This window comes from Chiloscyllium plagiosum, chromosome 11 (assembly GCF_004010195.1).
Source record: "Chiloscyllium plagiosum isolate BGI_BamShark_2017 chromosome 11, ASM401019v2, whole genome shotgun sequence".
Lineage (NCBI taxonomy): Eukaryota > Metazoa > Chordata > Chondrichthyes > Orectolobiformes > Hemiscylliidae > Chiloscyllium > Chiloscyllium plagiosum.
In genome coordinates this window covers 80,795,814-80,804,302 of record NC_057720.1, presented here as the reverse complement: position 1 = coordinate 80,804,302, position 8,489 = coordinate 80,795,814, and positions in this window count along the sequence as shown.

The following is an 8,489-nucleotide window of genomic DNA, read 5'->3' as shown; positions in this document are numbered from 1 at the left end:
TACCTACCTATTGTACTCTATGCTACTCTCTCCCCACCCCCACCCCCCCAGTGTCTACCACCCTCTCCCAACCTACCTTCAGCTGTTCCATCATCTGGGAATGCTATCACTTACAACATGACTATTTCAGAAAAGAAATTTGCTAAATCCGCCTATTCCTTTAAGCACCTGCCTAAAATCTGGCCTGATCTTAATTCTCTGCAACTGACAAATGTTGTTATTGGAAACAGTTAACATTTCACTTAAAGGACTATAATAACACCACAGTCACCATCAAGGGCTGATTTTATTCTGCAGAATATGACTCTGACAAGTCATGACATCTTTAATCCATCAGCATGTCCATTTGTCAAAGCTCAGATAATTAGATAAGATGAATGACAGAATCAAAACTTCATTCATTTTTTTCAGCTTTAATTTGCTGATTGCATATTGGGGTTGGATGATTTAACCTGTTGGGAGAGGCTGAATAAGCTGGGGCAATTTTCCCTGGAGCATCAGAGGCTGAAAGGTGACCTTATAAAAGTTTATAAAATCATGCATAAAGTGAATAACCGAGGTTTTTTTTTCCCAATGGGAGGGGAATCCAAAACTAGGGGGCATAGGTTTAGGGTGAGAGAGGGGAAAGATTTAAAAGGGGCACAAGGGGCAACATTTTCAGGCAGAGGGTTGTGCGTGTATGGAATGAGCTGTCACAGGAAGTGGTGGAGGCTGGTACAATTGCAACATTTCAAAGGCATGTGGATGGGTATATGAAAAGGAAGGGTTTAGGCGGATATGGGCCACATGCTGATAAATGGGACCACATTAATCTCTGATATCCGATCGGCATGGATGAGTTTGACTAAAGAGTCTGTATGTCTCTATGACTATGACTCTATAAGAACAAGAGCATTCTTTCAGCTTGTTCTTATGTTGAGGAGTCCCAAAGTAATAACTGCACAAATGCAATGAACTGTCAATTAACATAGAATTAATAGATTCCCTTCTCCTGGTTTAAATAGGACTAGCAAAAATAGACTTTGTATGCAGAACCAAACACTTGAAAATAAAATTGAAGATTTCCACACACTATACAAAGCATTATATTGTGAGGTATCCAATAATGGGGAATTTAAGCAGATTTGGTGGGAGGGTGGGTGGGGATTCATGAAAGGGATGATTTGTGGGCAGTCGTTTACTGTGAGATTTAAAGTGAAAGGTTTGCACTGTGACATAGGGATTAGCAAGCAGTGGGAGAGTTTTTTTTATTCATTTATGTGATGTACATAACACTATCAGGGTCAGCATTTATTGCCCAACATGAAGTGCCCAGAGGGTAGTTAAACAGTAACTATATTGCTGTAGGTTTGACGTCACATGTATAACAGAGGAGGTAAGGATGTCAAATTTCCTTCCCTAAAGAGCAATGGTGAACCAAATAGCTCCTTATGATAGTTGGTAATGAACATATGGTTGCCATTGGGCTAGCTTTCCATTTGAGATCTTTTAAATTGAATTCAAACTTCATCATCTCCCATACTGGGATTTGAATCCATGTTCTTTAGATGTCTAATCTGGTAACATTACCACCACTCCTAAAAGTCAGAGGAGTTTCATGGAGGGTCAAATTCCTTGGGTGTAGGGTGCAGATTGTTGGAGGGAAGGTCACAGCTTAGGAGTTTATCAACTGATCTCACAGAGATTTACCAGGACCAAGATCTGTGATGAAACTTGTGGGTGGGAGATCCAAGGAGGAGAGGTGGGGAGTTGTACGCGTGTGGATTGTGGGGAGTGGTTTCCAATGTTAGCTTTGCAGGGCAGGGATTCCCAGCAGGAAAGAGGCAAGTGGGGCTCACAGCAAGAAGACATTCTCCAGAAAAAAAGCCCGTGGGGTGCACAGATTTACCAGAGAAAGTCGTAGATGGATACTTGGGAGGAAAATTCTTGGGATGTGAACAAGGAAAATAGGGAAAAAGAACGTAGGAGTAAAGAAAGAAAAGTATGAGAAAAGAGTTGAATCAAAGAAGAAGAGGACTAGAATTGAGAAAAAAAGGAAATAAGATTGGAAAATGGAAGGAAAAAAAAGCATTAAGTCTATAACACCCTAGCTAACAGCATTGCTGGTGTATCTACACCACACAGATTGCAGCAAATCAAAAAGGTAACTCACTATCTTGCTTTCCTACACATCTAAAGCTTGATAATAAATGCTACTCTTTCCAGTGACTCTTGTATCAAGATTTAAAAATATGTAACTAAGTGAGTGAGTAGCACTCTCTAATCATGTGGTTACACCTATCAAGATAAAATGCTCACAGAACCGAGAAATTTCAACAACTGCCTTGTCTCTCTCAGAACACACTGCTTAGGAAAGACTCGATGGAAGTCTTTACGATTATTGAATGTTCAACAGAGTAAACTCAGGGAATATATTCCCACAGGTACACCAGATCAAAACTTGGGGACATATAAATATGAAACTGTCACAAATAAATCCAACGAGGAATTCCCTTTCCAAGTGCCAACTCTTGCACTGTTGTGAGCATATCTGTTTCCAATTCAAAGGGATCCATATTCAACTCCTGACACAATAATGTTTGTTTAAAAAAATCAAGTCCATCATTTCAGTGCTGTACTAAGTGAGTGGCACGCTACCAAAGATGTATCTTTAAGGTATGATGGTGAACCGTGGAGCGTACTTCCTGGTGCCCTGGCCAATATGTATCCCTCGATCAATATCCCAACAGATTATCTGCCAATTATCAATGCTGTTGGTCAGAGCTTAATTGCACTCATAACAGTGACAACATTACCAACGCATTTCAATGGGTGCGACGTGCTTTGAGATGTTTGGCGGTGCTGAAAGGTGCTATTGACATGTAAGCTTCCCTTTCTTTGCCCAGGGTGGTAAATCCCAACCTCAAGAAGTGGTTGATGCAAATGATATAGGTAAATTTATGGGTAGTCTGGTTGTGAGAAAAGGGAGAATAAATGGATGGCTACGATGGTGGGATGAAATGTGGAAGGGCAGTTGAAGAACCAAGAAAAGCATAACAATGGATGGTTTTCTTGTCCTGTTCCTATGCTGTAACAACTACGTGGTCACCCACATGGCCAACTATTACTCTGAGTGGAGGAGAAAAACTTAGGGTGTTCCCCACCCAACACATCTGGAACTGGATCCAATGAGCATTGAAGTGAATGGATCAGAGACCTGTTCAAACCCACTCGCGTGTGAAATTGGATCCAATCCCATCCTTTAGGCTATTTATAAATGGGAGTGTCTTCAAGGTGGAGATCCACAATTGGCTCCTCGCAGTCAGAGTAGGCTCCGATGTCACAGGGGCACTGGTTACAGATTAGCCTGAAATCAGGGAGGAGTGGGGGATGGCCAGAGCTCAATAAAAAAGCAGCAGGCGGTGAGCATGAGGATGCCCTTGGGGGAACTGAAGGCGGAGAGACAACATTTGAAGAACCGGATGAAATCGGCAGAAGGCATTCTCTGTGGCATAAGAGAGAAAACAGCAGCCACCCTGATATTTCCAACTCCAATGGATAAATTCTGAACTCACGTCCACTCACTATACAAAACACACTTGTACACCAGCAGATGCTGAAAATCTTCCTGTGTCAATTGAGTTTCTAAAATGTTTGGATGCACTTTGTTGAGTCTGTTTCCCTTCCTTTCCCCTTGCTCTGTCCTGTTCTCCCTCCATATACTCAGGTCAGATCAATAGTGAGAAGGGGTTGGCATCTGGACAATTCCAGTCAAAGGGCTCAGATGGAGAGATGGAGCCCAGGATGCGGGAGCAGAGCTGGGTTTAGACAGGAGCTGACTGCCAGGTGCTTCAGTTGGGTGGCTGTTTCATGGATGAGCCTGTGTTTCCTCCAGTCCCAGCGTTAGCCCATATTACAAATGGTCCCCTCTCCTCAGTCGCTGTCACTCTACTCTATAGATCCATTGCTGCCAAACCTCTTCTTAAAATAGACAGTTGCTCCTGCTGTCCTTGCAAACTAATGCCCCATCTCCAACCTTCCCTTCCTTTCCAAAGTCCTTTGATTACATCACCACTTTCCAGATCCATTTCCATCTTGCCCAGAACTCCAGTTTTAATCCGTCCAATGTAATCTCTGTCTGGCCACGTCAGGCAAATGGAATATCCAAGTGACAAATAACTTGTTTCCATGTCGAAGGATAGGGGATAGAAGCAAAGTATCTGGTCATGGTATTTTAGCCATCTCACAGGTCATGTGGTCCAACAGTGATGACAGTTCAGATTGTCGATGGTAAAGCATTACACACAAAGTCATGACAAAATCATAGAATCTCGGCAGTGCAGAGAGGGCCCACTTGATCCATTGAGTCTGTATCGACCATCTGAAAGCAGCCCACCCGGACCTACCCCATTTCTGTAACCCCGCATTTCCCATGACTAATCCACATAACCTACTCATTCCTAGACACTACGAGGCAATTTTGTATGATGAATCCGCCTAACCCACACATTTGTGGACTGTGGGAGGAAACCGGAGCACCTGGAGGAAACCCACACTGACACGAGGAGCATGTACCAACTCTACACAGACAGTCACCCAAGGCTGGAATCGAACCCAGGCACTGTGAGGCAGCGGTGCTAACCACTGAGCCATGTGACGTCCTTATCCTGAACATTAATGCCAATGGGATTAGAGGGATATTCCCTGTAGGGAAATCAGACAGCATCCAAAACTAGATCTCTCTGAAGGTAAAACATGTTGAGGTGCAAATTAAACCGATAAAGAAAGATTAAGACAATGTAAGCTTAATGATGTAACAGAGAAACAAAATGAATATAGGAAGCTGAGGTGATTTTTAGAGAGGGAATAAGTAGGGAAAAGAGAGTTTGAAACTAGATTAGTGGCCACCATAAAAGGGACGACAAAACCCCTTCATAAACAGTAAGGTACTTAGCTATAGTCCACCAAAGGCTAGAGGCATCACGATCCATTAGAGAGTGAGAGACAGAGAGACAGAGAGAGAATTGATTATGCATACCTCAATGGGCAAGTGTAGGATAATGCAAGGAGGCAGGGCATCCAATAAAAACCACAGCTCGTATGGCAATTGAATTTACATGTTGGCTTTATTCTGTGCCTAGCTCTAGTCATCTGAACAACACTGGGGCGGCATGGTGGGTCAGTGGTTAGCACTGTTGCCTCACAGCACCAGCATCCCAAGTTCGATTCCAGCCTCGGGTGTGTGGAGTTTGCACATTCTCCCCATGTCTGTGCGGGTTTCATCCGGGTGCTCCGGTTTCCTCCCACAGTCCAAAGACGTGCGGGTCAGATGAATTGGTCATGCTAAATTGCCCATACAGCTAGGTGCATTACTCAGGGGAAATGGCTTCTGGGTGGGTTACTCTTCGGAGGGTCGGTGTGGACTTGTTGGGCCGAAGAGCCTATTTCCACACTGTAAGGAATCTAATCTAAAAAAACACTGCTGCCTAAAAAAGGAGAGAGGGATAATCCTGTTACTACTGACTAGGTCAACAGACGTGATGCAGAAACCTTTAGAGACAATAACCTGGTAGAATGTTAAATGGCACTTGGAAAAGTATGGGTTAATTAATATAAATGGGCTCGGACTTGTTAAAGGCAAATCATGTTTGACTAACTTGATTGCGTTCTTTGATGAAGTAAAGGAGAGAGTTGGCAAGGACAGTGTGATTGATCTTAAAGGTATGAGGTTTCAAAGGACATGATGAAGTGCCACATTATAGACTGATCAGTAAAATTAAAACCCATGAGATTAAAGCAACTGTGGCAGTGTAGATTGACTAAGGAACAATAAAATAGTAAAAAATATGAAGTGAATGGTTATTTTATAGTATAGAATAGCTTTTCCTAGGGCTCAGCATTAGAATCACTGTTCCTTTTGATGTAGAGCATTTATTTTTTTTTATAAAACAGGTAAGTAGATTCATAATTAGCAAGAGGGTGAAAAGCTTTCAGCGGTGAGTAGGAGTATGGAGTAATGAAAACAGCCATGATCTTATTGGACGGCTCTGGGTCAAATGGTCTGTTTATGCTCCCATTTTAAATGTTTGTACATAAATATGAACGACCTGAACTTAGGTAGGCAGGGCATTTTAAAGTTTGCAGATGACACAAAACTAAGAGATGTGTTAAACAGAGAGGAAGGTAATAATAGTCTTCAAGAGGACATAGAGTGTTGAAATGGGTAGAAAAATGACATGCAATTTAACTCAGAGAAGTGTGAAATGATGTACTTTAGTAGACTGAACAAATTAAATTGTGCCATTTTAAACCAGATACAGAGAACACAGACCTGGAGGGTTATGTACACTTAACTTTGAAGTGGAAGAATCAATTGTGAAGGTTTTTGCATATAAGATCCTCGAACTTAAATACAGAAACATACAGTACCAAAGAAAGGAAGTTATGTTAAATGTTTTATGAATCCACTAATGGAGTATTGATTCCATTTCTGGCAATCAGACTTTAGAAAGGATGTCAAATGGTAGGAGAGGTGCAAAGATGATTCACTAGAATGGTACCAGGGGTGAAAGATTTCAGTTACTTAGATAAACCAGAGAAGCTTTGCTTGTTCTCATTGGAGCAATGTAGGTTCAGAAGAGATTTAATAAACGTGTTCAAAGTTGTAAAAGATTAATTCAGGGGAAACTGTTTCCAATAGCAGAAGGTTCAGTAACCAGAGAATGCAGGGTTTAAGATGATAGAGAAAAGGAACAAATAGAAGTTGAGGTGTTTATTCAGTGAATGTTTACTGACCTGACATGTGCTGCCTGAATAGGTGGTGGAGGTAGATCCAATACTAATTCTGAATGGGGAACTCAATCAAGATTTGAATAGGAAACATTTTTAGAGATGATGGGGAAAGAAGAGTATGGGAAAATGAGTTAGCTTCACACAATGTTAGACAGGAACTTTCAAAAGTTGATTACAGGAGGCTATTTGCAGGTAAACAGATGGTAAACAGATTGGCCTTTGAGAATGAGTTGACGAGAATTCAGAGATATTATAATTAACGTGAAGGGCAAGGCTGGTAGGTGTAAGGAATACTTGATGATGAGAGAAATTGAGGCTCTGGTCAAGAAAAAGAATGAGACACATATCAGGCATAGACAGCTTGGATCACTGAATCCCTAGAAGAGTATAAGCCCTTTAGAAGTATGTGGATGTACCTATTAGAGAAGGTGCAAAACCTGACCTACTCTTGGGAAATCAGGCAGGACAGATGACTGAGGTGTCAGTGGGGGAGCACTTTGGGGCCTGCGATCATATTTCTATTCGATTTAAAATAGTGATGGAAAAGGAGAGACCAGATCTAAAAGTTGAAGTTCTAATTTGGAGAAAGGCCAATTTTGACAGTATTAAACAAGAACTTTTGAAAGCTGATTGGAGGCAGATATTCGCAGGTAAAGAGACGGCTGGAAAATGGGAAGCCTTCAGAAATTAGATAACAAGAATCCCGAGAAAGTATATTCCTGTCAGGTTGAAAGGGAAGGCTGATTGGTATAGGGAATGCTGGATGACTAAAGAAATTGAGGGCTTGGTTAAGAAAAAGAAGGAAGCATATGTCAGTATAGACAGGATAGATCGAGCGAATCCTTAGAAGAGTAAAAAGAAAGTAGGAGTATACTTAAGAGGGAAATCAGGAGGGCAAAACGGGGACATGAGATAGCTTTGGCAAATACAATTAAGGAGAATCCAAAGGGTTTTTACAAACACATTAAGGACAAAAGGGTAACTTGGGAGAGAATAGGGTCCCACAAAGATCAGCAAGGCTGCCTTTGTATGGAGCCACAGAAAGTGGGGGATATACTAAATGAATATTTTGCATCAGTATTTATTGTGGAAAAGGATATGGAAGATATAGACTGTAGGGAAATAGATGGTGACATCTTGCAAAATGTCCAGATTACAGAAGAGGAAGTGCTAGATGTCTTGAAACAGTTAAAGGTGGATAAAACCCCAGGACCTGATCAGGTATAGCCAAGAACTCTGTGGGAAGCTAGAGAAGTGATTGCTGGGTCTATTGCTGAGATATTTGTATTATTGACAGTCACAGGTGAGGTGCCAGAAGACTGGAGGTTGGCAAACATGGTGCCACTGTTTAAGAAGGGCGGTAAAGACAAGCCAGGGAACTATAGACCGGTGAGCCGGACCTCGGTGGTGGGCACGTTGTTGGAGGGAATCCTGAGGGACAGGATGTACATGTATTTGGAAAGGCAAGGACTGATTAGTGATAGTCAACATGGCTTTGTGCATGGGAAATCATGTCTCACAAACTTGATTGAGTTTTTTCAAGAAGTAACAAAGAAGATTGATGAGGGCAGAGCAGTAGAGGTGATATATATGGACTTCAGTAAGGCGTTTGACAAGGTTCCCCATGGGAGACTGATTAGCAAGGTTAGATCTCATGGAATACAGGGAGAACTAGCCATTTGGATACAGAACTGGCTCAAAGGTAGAAGACAGAGGGT